The sequence below is a fragment of the Centruroides sculpturatus genome, unplaced genomic scaffold (genome assembly GCF_000671375.1).
Source record: "Centruroides sculpturatus isolate CEXI.00-Female unplaced genomic scaffold, Cexi_2.0 scaffold993, whole genome shotgun sequence".
NCBI lineage: Eukaryota > Metazoa > Arthropoda > Arachnida > Scorpiones > Buthidae > Centruroides > Centruroides sculpturatus.
Window position 1 is genome coordinate 65213 of NW_019385120.1, and position 12031 is coordinate 77243.

Below are 12031 nucleotides of genomic sequence, written 5' to 3' on the forward strand. Positions count from 1 at the left end.
ATCGTAGTAAACACGATTTACTTTTAATATTTCGAATGTATTTTTATTTAAATTTAACGATATTTATTTTTATTTAATTTCTTTTCCCATTTCGAAACGAGTGTTCAACATCATTTCCAATATGTTCCTCCTCTCTCCAATCTCGTCTTAAAATAAGAAATTCAAAATAGCTTTTTTGAAGTCCTCGACACACAAATTTAATGTAGCCAATATAGATGAATAAACATCGAAATGTATAGCGTAATAAACAGATTTAAAAAAAAAGGATATTTCGGGAATTATATAGGGTAATTTATATATATATGTATATTTTATACTTAATAAATTTTACAATGTTTAAATTACTTTGAGACGTATCGAAAATTTTTTGGATGGGAATAATTAAATTTTATCTTCGATATTTTTCTTAGTAAATTTAGTGAGCATTAAAATAAGACTCGGTCCATTTGTTTTTCTAATAGTATCCTCTAGCGAAATTAAACCAAACTTTAATTTCAGTTTTATTTATTAGTTTGGAGTTTGCAAAATCCTGTTAGCTGACAGTTTAATCATATCTGCTAATACGATTATTAAGTAATTGAATTAGACCAAAACTACATTTTTTTTTAAAACAAGTTGTTGCCATCGAAATTTTTTTATTGGTTTAGATTACAAAAATTATTTAATTAAAAATTCTCTTTCCTATATTAATGACAACCGTGTATTAAAAAAATATATACAAAGGGTGGAAATTTATTATTTTTTCGCGTTTGATATGCAAATTAAAGTGTAAAAATGCTATTATATTCATTTAATTAAAATTTATTCGAATTAATTTTAATATAATTATCTTATTTACTTAGTCTTAATGTATATTTCTTTAAATTAGTTTAACATTATTATGATTTGATATATGGTATTAAGTATACTTATAAAAGCCATCTGGTTTTTTCGTTTTTAACATTATAAAAATTTCTTTGTTCTTCAAGGAGTGCCGTTAATGAATTCAATTAAATTACTTTGAAACATGATAGAAGAGTCAGAGTTGAGTTTGCTGATGAATATGGTTAATTTTAATATTTTTTCTGAAAATATGATAAATAAAAAGCACTTATCTTTTTTATTTATCGAGATGTTACATATTTTAATATGTATTAATTGAAATTATATATTTCTTAAGGAAGATGGTTGAAGAAATATGAGACNTAAAACAAGTTGTTGCCATCGAAATTTTTTTATTGGTTTAGATTACGAAAATTATTTAATTAAAAATTCTCTTTCCTATATTAATGACTACTTGAATAAAAACATAACTTGTTCGCTTAACTTGCTTTTCTTCTTCTTTTTCTTTCTTATTTTTTATTTTTTTAGTTTCGCTTCGGATTATTTTTAATAAAACTTAACGCTACTTAAAAACATTCTAAGACAACATAAAATTTAAAAATTAAATTCGAAACATTTGGCGAAACACGTGAAGAGAGTAAGATAATTATTGAACAATTACTTTCATTTCGTAAAGTGCGTATTAAAAAATTTATAACAAGATGCTGTTTGTAATATAAATTACAATTTAACTGTTTTTTTTCCTCTTGTGTTTTCTTTAAAAAGTGTAAATAAAAGCAACATTTCTGTAAAATAAAAAAAAATATCTAAATTAGGTGGAGCAATTTTATAATAAACGAGTTAAGTCTTTTGCCTATCTTCTGCCTTAATGACTAGATTTCTTGATGTTTTTTTTTCGTCTCATCGGTGTAACGTGATTATATATCTTGTAGAAGTCTTTTATTATACGCAGCTGGTCGTAAAGGTCGACCGGATACAATATAAAGAACCTTAATTTCTTGAGCCTTTAGGCTCAAAACCTCAACGTTATCGGAAATTACTACAACTTTAACTGTAGATAACTTGTTCTATACGAAAAAATTCAAAAAAAATTAGAATAATCCATATTCGATTTTCCTATTTGCGTGATTATATTGCATGTCACTTCATAAAAATCTAAGTTTTTCTTAAAATATCATTAATTATTTTAACCGCGTGGCTTTATAACTGATAATACTCTCCATTATTTTTTCTAATGCAATTATTTATAAAGACATCTTTCATAAATAGCTAAATAGCGTGTCTCGAGTTTCGAATTCCATTTTATTTTACTCTTTCATTACAACAATCTTTACAATGAGTTAGTTATATTACAGATATCGTGATCACGAAAAGTACAAAGAATTCTCCCGTATCTGATCTAAAATATAATACGAAAATGAAATAGTTTATCGATTCCACCGTCTCTTAATTTAAGTATTTATTATTTATGAATGTCTATATATGTTTTCACTTATCCGTAAACGATTTTTATTAATAAGAGCACAAATTCAGCATCAGGTTGCTCACACAATAGATTCACAATCTGGAATTATTCTCCTCAGGCTGATGCTTCGAAACTTTAAGTCGGCTTCAACTACCATATCTTATAACTGCAGCTAGTTTCGATCGGGTTAACCAGTGGCAGTATATCCATCATGTCATTCCTTTTCCATTCCGAGACATGCAGCATAGAAGTCGCCTGATAAATGGATATTTGATTTACCGTAATTGTTTCTAATGGTAGACCTTTTCTTCCATTTCTGTGTATCCTTCTGAAGTGATTTGTACAGAATGACGTAGGGGTCATCTTTATTTTGTTGGTAGTTCGACGTAGTCTTAAGTTGGTAATCTAATACGAAACAATGCATTTTATCATGCAATGTCTGTTACAAGATATGTAACTTTTATCTTTTTGCTTTGTGGCTGCAAGTGAGAAATTGAACAAAGAAAGAGATAAATGTGCTTGCTTATATAAATGATCAGAGTATTTATTTTGTAATTAACAAGATTTAAATAAATCATGAGCTGTTTTAATCATAGAATCTACAATTTTTTAATTCGATATGGAATTTTTAGTTAAAATTACAGGTATAACCCGTCACTGTCTTAGACAAAATTTAGTAATTTTGGCTAAAGACAGTGACGGGCTAACACTCCTACATCCATAATGCATTATTGAACACAGAATATCTAATTATACAGATTTAAAAATGTGAATCTAACATGTCCACTGCATTATAATATATATACATATATCAATATCATTGGTCAGAAATTTAAAATAGAAGTTTTTCTTATAATTCTGAAGAAAACATTATAAAATAATTTTAATGTTTTTAAAATTTTCTATATTAAAATTTATTTAATTTTATAAATTATTATGTATAAGAATAGAATAAAATGTGATTTACGCTTATCTAACTTATAAAACGTTTCAATTTTAAACTGTATAAATTACCATTTTTTTTAAGCACATCTACAAAAGAAAATAAATATATTTATTGTAATACAATAACGACAATAAATACTAGAAAATACAAATTTTAAAATACTTGTTTATTTGCTAAACTATTTTTCAACATGTCAAAACCTTGAAAACTGTTTACTCGAGAAGAGATTCTACTGGAAAATTATGCAAAACTTATGGGAAATTTAAGCAATGTGCGACGCTTATTCAGCAATATATACACTCGGAGCATAATATTTTCTTGATTTAAATCGTTTTTTAAAATAGTTCTTTACAAAACTTTTAAAATATACAGTAAATAAAATTTTAAAAACTGTTCTCAATTATAAACATGTGTAATTAAGGGATTATTCTATTTATTTATTCGCGAAATTAGCTGTAGACAATGCGTTAGTTAAAATCCTGTGCATTCGCTTAGAAGAGGATGTACACTAATATGTAGCGCAATGTAATCTTAATTATACAAGTAAAACTGTACGATTCAATAAATACGTTATATTGAATTAAGTAAGAGCTTTAATTATATTTTAATAGTTCAGTAAACCCTTATTCTATGAATCTGAATTATATACAGAACAACAAAAGATGGAAATTAATTAATTAAAGTGTATTCTATGTAAAGATTTTCAAATTTGATTTTTATAAGACTATCAAATTAATTCATTTTTTAGTAAAATAGGCTAAATATTGGAGTTTATTTTGAAATGCATTGTAAATTATTTATTATATTTGTTACTTGCTTGCAGATGAGGCTAAATTATGAGATTTCCTTTCATACGGAATTATTTTATGTTGTTTTTAAAGAAAGTTCATAGTTTTAGAGTTTTATATGTTTAACTTCTAATAATTTTTGTAATAAATATATCGAGATGGAGAACAACTGCATCGCACCTAATGCACTTTAAATAGGAAAATAGGGTGGCTATTAAGAATTATTGCGACTTACCGTAACTAAAATTTACTGTACGATGATAACTGCAGGCAATTATGCAGTCTGTTAAAATAATAAAATTTTGTAATTAACCTTATTATTAGAATCGTTATTAGTTTAACTTAATTAACAAAAGAGCTAGATATTTCTTACGAGCAATTACAGAAGTCACAAATGATATATAAAATGAGAATGGATTTTTAAAATGAAAACATATGTAATGATATCAAATATCTTTTCGCTAATTAGTTGTAATATTATGAGCGGTTTTTTTAGTGAAATGAAACACAAATTTAATTCCAAAAAGGATGATAAAGTTTAAATAATTAAAATAAAAACACGCATATCCACGCACTTATATGTGTTACTATTCAATATAAATTACCTTCTGGGATAAAGTTTTCCAGATGTCGTTAAACATTGAAATACTTGTTTACACATATTTTCTTGAAAATTTTCGTAGTATTACATTTAAACTGGCATCTATAGCTCTTATTTTACTTCGAATTTTAAATTATTTCATTCATTTGTAAGCATCTGTAAAGCAAAATCTTTACACTTTACCTTCATTCTTGTAGATACTTCTAACAGTTGGCTGCTTACGGCATTCAAACAATAATCAGACTACTTTGAATTCATCTAGTTGTAAACAATATAAAAATCATATAATATAATCCCATTCATTTTTTACAAGTAATTTTCTATTTAATTGAGAATTATATTAATTAAATATATTGATTAAAAAGAAGAATATGCCTGTGAAAACGTATTCCTGACATTTTTAAATATATTTTTTAATGCAATTAATTATTAAAATAACTGTATTTATATAGTTTAAATGATGCATTCGCAAACTCTAATGACAAAGTAGATTTTTAAAACTTTTCCAGATTTTTATTATACTTTAATTATTAATTTAAATTAAACATTACTTTATTTTATTACATTNACTGTACTCCACACGTCAAATCAAACAAAACTGTGGTTGGCCTAGCTGAATTGGAAGGTTCTGCAACATCCTCGATATAGTCCCCTCGGATTTTCATTTATTCGGACCTTTAAAGAAATTTTTTGCGGATCAGGAGGAATTGCAAGACACCGTTCTGGACTACTTCAAGCAACTTGACAAGCAACAGTACCGTGAAGGGATGTTCAAACTAGTGTCACGCTGGGATAAATGTCTCAACGTTTACAAAGACTGTGTCGAGAAATAAACAAAAGTATGCAGTTTTTGTGGAATGTATTAAATATTTTCTTTAATTATAAAATGTTAGCGTAATTTTAGTTTGTACCTTTAATATCGGACACTCTTCGTATTAAGTTAGCCTGCATAATAATAAAACAATATTAACTGACGAGCTGATTTCCCTGTTTTTAATTAGTTGTATTTGAAATATCTTTTTATACAGATTTTGTTTTAAATTCAGTACAGTCGACCCCCCATAACACTGTTGATAATTTCGTTTTATATGAATTCCATGTTGTACGAGTCACTTAGATTTTACAAATACGTGTGCCGGGCTGTGAACGGCTCATGTATTTGTAAAATCTAAGTGACTCGTACAACATGGAATTCATATAAAACGAAATTATCAACAGTGTTATGGGGGGTCGACTGTACTGAATTTAAAACAAAATCTGTATAAAAAGATATTTCAAATACAACTAATTAAAAACAGGGAAATCAGCTCGTCAGTTAATATTGTTTTATTATTATGCAGGCTAACTTAATACGAAGAGTGTCCGATATTAAAGGTACAAACTAAAATTACGCTAACATTTTATAATTAAAGAAAATATTTAATACATTCCACAAAAACTGCATACTTTTGTTTATTTCTCGACACAGTCTTTGTAAACGTTGAGACATTTATCCCAGCGTGACACTAGTTTGAACATCCCTTCACGGTACTGTTGCTTGTCAAGTTGCTTGAAGTAGTCCAGAACGGTGTCTTGCAATTCCTCCTGATCCGCAAAAAATTTCTTTAAAGGTCCGAATAAATGAAAATCCGAGGGGACTATATCGAGGATGTTGCAGAACCTTCCAATTCAGCTAGGCCAACCACAGTTTTGTTTGATTTGACGTGTGGAGTACAGTACAGATTTACAATTGAATATTAATATAAAATTGAAAATCTTGTTTTTCATATGAGAGACCACATAAATAAACTTATCACATTAAAATCTCATATAATCTGTCTTTTTTTTTTGTCTTTTAGATAAACATTTTTTTGAAGTTCTCTCGAGTAAAATACTAAACTCTTGATTTTATTCACCGTTTTATAACGGAAGTTTTATTAATGTATAATTGGAGATTTTGATTATTATGAATTTGTCTCGAAGATTTATTTTTTAGAAATTGATAATTTTGAGTAATCTGGATCTCTTTATAATGCTTATCTCATAAAGAATTCTATTCACTTTAATGGAGTGTACATTTTAAGTACACCTGGAATCCTTTAGAACACTCAAATTGAAAAAACAAAATACAGAAATTTACAATTTACAGGGTATTTTTGGACTTCTCGTTTTTATAATTAATTCTAGAAATTTGTCGTCTGTGATATTAATGATATCTAGAATAATGAAACAAATTCTATAAGTTAACAACTAAATTAAAGAAAAACTATAAGTTATTCAATATATTAATAGATATATTAAATAATACATTTAATTAATTATTAGTACTGTACAAATATGTTTCACACATGCGAGTATATTTAATTTAAAGTTGCTGTATTCAGTTGTTCCATATTTATAATTACAAATTTTAATTTATTGTACTTTGGCATTAAATAATGCAATAAAATTAATTACTGCTGCAAATTATTATTTAATATTTTATATTAATTCAATTTTTTCCTATATGTATCTTTACCCATTCTATTGCAGTATTTTATTTAATTCGAATATTTTTTCCGAATGTATAAATTTTTCAATGCAGTGTATGTATGCATTATATTTTGTTATTCAGAGTGATAGTAATTAAGATACTCCTATTTAATACTGCCTAGAGAGATATTTAGCAATCCATATGCAACCAAATTTAATGTAGTGACATTTTAGTTTATATGGAAAACATTTTAAAAAATCAGTACCAAAACTCGCCACTTTTGGTACTGGAAGCAACAAAACTGCTGTTTTGTTTGTGGAATACTTAAAAAGTATGATTCGTCAAAGAATATTACAAATTTAGAAACTGAAAAACAGTATCAAACATATGAAAAACATCAAGAGGATCAATTACGGTTAGCAATTGAACACATTGCCTTTAGGGTTTATATTTTCAGAACGGGTACCACATTAAGGAGTATTCCCCGCACATCTAAAGCCTCTGTCTTTCAAGTCTGCTCTGTATAGCATGAGTGCCTTATACAAATAAAATAATTGTTGCTTGTAGAGCCAAAAGTGGGATTGTCACTCATTTTGGTACTAATTTTTAACGGAAATGTGTTCCACGCATCCAGAAATGTCACCAAATCAAATTTGGTTGCAAGGGAATCCTAATATCTTTCTATACGGTAATAAATAGGGTACTTTAATTACAATTTCCCCGTACTTTCAACATGAATTTGTTATGTATATGTTATGCATTTGTTACGAAAAAAGATATTGAATCCGAATTTTTCATTTCATGTGATTAATATTTATGATTTTGTAATGTTTTATTATTATTTCGTTAAATATTTAACATCAAATCCTTTTTAATAAAACAAATAAATAGTTTTCCAACATAAATATAGATAGACCTAGAATATAAATATATCCTACACAGTCGCATACCGAATAAATCGATTAAAAAATATAAAGTTTAGTCGCATATCGAATAAATATTAATTCAACAAACGAATTAGTAAAGCACAAAAATTTTATAAATGATTTTTTGAGATTTTTATAAATTTTAGTAAACATTAATAAACATTAATAACGAAATGTTAAATTTTTAATTGAATGAGAATACTCGTGTATACTCTACAAATGTAAGTATATATATATATATACATGTTGTACGAGTCACTTAGATTTTACAAATACGTGTGCCGGGCTGTGAACGGCTCATGTATTTGTAAAATTTAAGNAAATATAGCATGTTTCTGCATTCAAATAAACTGTTATATGATTTTCAGAAAGGAACAATTTACATTTATAATATAGGCCACTTCATAATATCCATTTATTGTCTGTAGTGAATCGTTATCGGAATACAGAAGTAAACAGCTCGATACGACGGAATTAAGATTGTTTGCATTCAAATCCATAACTTAGAATGCACATATTATATATATTATTATTTTATTTTATTAAAAAATTGGAGAATTAATTATTATTATTATTATTGAATATTCTCTTTTTTTAAATACATAAATCCAATTTAAAGAGACTACAGATTGCTATATTAAACTGTATATTGATAGTATGAGTTGAATAATATTATCTAAAATTTAATACTATTGAATATAAATAATTAAGATAGTTAATGTAAACTTTGTATACTATTACATAGCAGAAGAATGATTAATATTTAGCCTAAAGTATATATAATTTTAGAGTATGAAATTATAAATATATTATCACTTGCATTATGTAACTAATTTACGCCGTTAAAATGATAATATAAAGAAGGAAAACGTAGGAAAAAACTCATTTACTCGTAAACTTTTGATTTTATTATTATCATGAAAAGAACATCAAAGTCATTAGTAAAAGTAGACAGCTCAAGCCTAAAGAAAACAAATTAACATATCAAATACAATAAATAAATTCAAATTATTCATGTAAATTAAGATATTTAAAATTTTTTGGATATATTTAATTAATAAGTTTAAATAAAATATAAATTATGATAAATTTATAAGTAATCAAAAGTTGAAATAAAACAAACAGCTTAGATTATTACTGCAATTTTCACATCACAAATTTAAATGAAATTGTTGCATGTAATGAAAAAAAAATGTTTCAAAAGAGTAAATTATTTAAATATAATTTTAAGTTTTATTTAAAAATTTATTCTTACAATTACTTTCAATTTATTTGTTTATTCTTAACTTTAAACTTTGATGATTAAAATTAAAATGTCTGAAAAAATGAGTTCATATTTGGTAGCTTAATTAATACCTGCATTATATTTATAATCAGTTTAAATGATACCCCTGATTGATTCCTTAGATTTTCCTATTGATTAGCACGCTATATTTGCTAGCCGCTTAATTAAACAAATATAGAACTTTAAGAATAATTATCTGTCAATCAACTGATGTTGACGATTTCCGTAATATTCTAAAATTTAACGCTATCATACAAATGATGGAAAATGTAACTAAGCTACTTAATAAAATATAAGAGTAAAATAGGAAAAAGCAGGCTTTTACCAGGCTTTCAGCAAGGTAGACATGAAAAATCCATACAACAGTTAAGACTGGAATGTCACGAATGAAAAAAGCAAAAAAATTCGGAAAATCTTGTGGAATACTTCAAAACTATCTCAAAGGACTTCATTCTGACAAACCTCGTCATCATTTGACGATAAGTGAAAAAAAAAGCAAAAACTTCTAATATGTACAATGGGCAGAGTAGCTAACTTGAATTTTTATTTACTTTTAAAGACATTCTAATATTTATAAAAGAAAAAGTATTAAATAAATGAAACTTTAATACATTTATGAATTTTTACTGGGAGAAGAATGCTGTAAATTTATTTGAAGTACTTTTATTACAAAAGTAAATATAAAAGTAAGAAATCTTAAATTGAATAAACTTGAGAGAAAATAAAAGAATTAAAATTAAGTATATAAGTAATCCTATTTTTCATGATTATAGTTTTTAAATAAATATAATGTCGTGGTTTCTTGTATGATATGAAACTTAATATGTAAAAATATATCAATTCCAGAAATCCAAAGATTTAAAAAATATTATAATTGAAGATTTCAGTTAATTTAGCCATTTATGCTTTTGGTTTTTGTATAGTTTGATGACAATATAGCACACGGGCGATCTGCTAAAGGCGATACCTCGCAAAAGAATTTTGTGTACAGTACATGGAAAACTGGCTCATATTTAGGTATTAAACACAATATAATAACCACGCATTCAATTTTTATATCGATAGTAAGACAATATGACAACATATCGTCATTTTAAGGAGTAGATTTTGAAAACTTATGAACTTGTATGTGTACAATACATCAGAGTACAAGAATGAAATCAAAATTTCATTGTTGTTCTTTCTGATCCATCCAGTCGCTTGAGTTATTTGTATAGAAACAAAAACATACTGAAAATATCATATAGTATGAAATCATTTAGTAAATGGTTTCTTTTAATGCATTCGTACCACATGGCCCCCACTAGCATTCTTGTTGCAAGACAAATAACTCGAGATTAAACATTCCTGTCTGATTTCATAATTTTATAAGGTTCTTCTGTATTACGTTAAACTGAAACGTAAAATTATATTCAAAGCTGAACTAGCATCAAGCTAATTAGGACAATTAGACCCAATCGGATCAAGGGACACGAGCTAAAATTGTAACTTTTGCTAAAAAATTAAATTTTCATCCTACAAATTTTAGAGTTATCAATGTTATTTGCACGATAAATTTTATAAAGCAGTTTAAACTGTTTCATTGTTCTTTGTTTTTTAATGATTCCAGCCAGAGTTGATTAAATTGAAGGTAATTAATAAATAATTTTTAAATATAGACATTTATCATAAAACGAGTAATTATATATTGTAACAGCGTCACAATGCCGGGCTGCAATTTTTAATCATATTTTTAATTTATTTAATTTAAAATATATGCTCTCCATCTCAAATTAATAATGGCTTCCCCCTGTACATTATACTTTCCCTTTAACAATAGAGTCGTGCCCTTTTAGAGAAAACTGTTGAATTCAAATAACATGAGTTCCAGTTTGGATCAGACGTTTCTATATAGTTAATCGGGGCTTGGCTTTCTGCCCTTAAACTTTCCACATCTGTTCTCAGATTTCATCCATCTAACTACATTCTCAAGATTAAGGAAAGACAGACAGACAGACAGACAACAGTGGAAATTTATAATTTACAGTTTTTTTCAAATTGCAGCCAAATTATAAAAATTCATAATAACTATTAATATATAAAAATTAGTTTTTATTAATTGGACATAAAAACAGCAAAAAATCTTGTTAGAAGTAAGGAAAAAAAGAAAGATTTTAATTAATTATGGTCAATTTTTATTAATTAAAATAATATTATTAAAAATGATATAATTTTAAATTTTAAATATATTCACAATGTTATCCTCGTTAATATTTTTAATATTCTGGTAAATTCATTAAAATATTTTATGAAATTTTTAAACATGTCGATATAATGAATCAATCGATATAAATGTATTTAAATTTAATTAGTTTATTTTAAATTTTGTTATAAAAATATTCGTAAAAGGTTGCTTGAAAGAATATAATTAAGTAATAAAATAAAATAAAAAAAAATATATCTATTATTACGACAATGTAAAATAGGATGTTTTAAATAAATAAAATATTTTATTTGAATAAACTTTTAAAATATAAAACTAAATATTTAATAATTTTTCAATTTGTAGTCTTTTATTCAACTTGTTTTTCTATTAGAAACGTGTTATTTACAGCTACTTAATTAATCTAAAAAACAATTAATATTCGACTGTAACCTAGTAAATATTCTTTAAAATTTGTTTGTAAAACCCTATTATATTGTATTTATAAATAGATATTTATAAAACTAATATATTGGATTATTTATGTTGGATAATTTTCTCTTA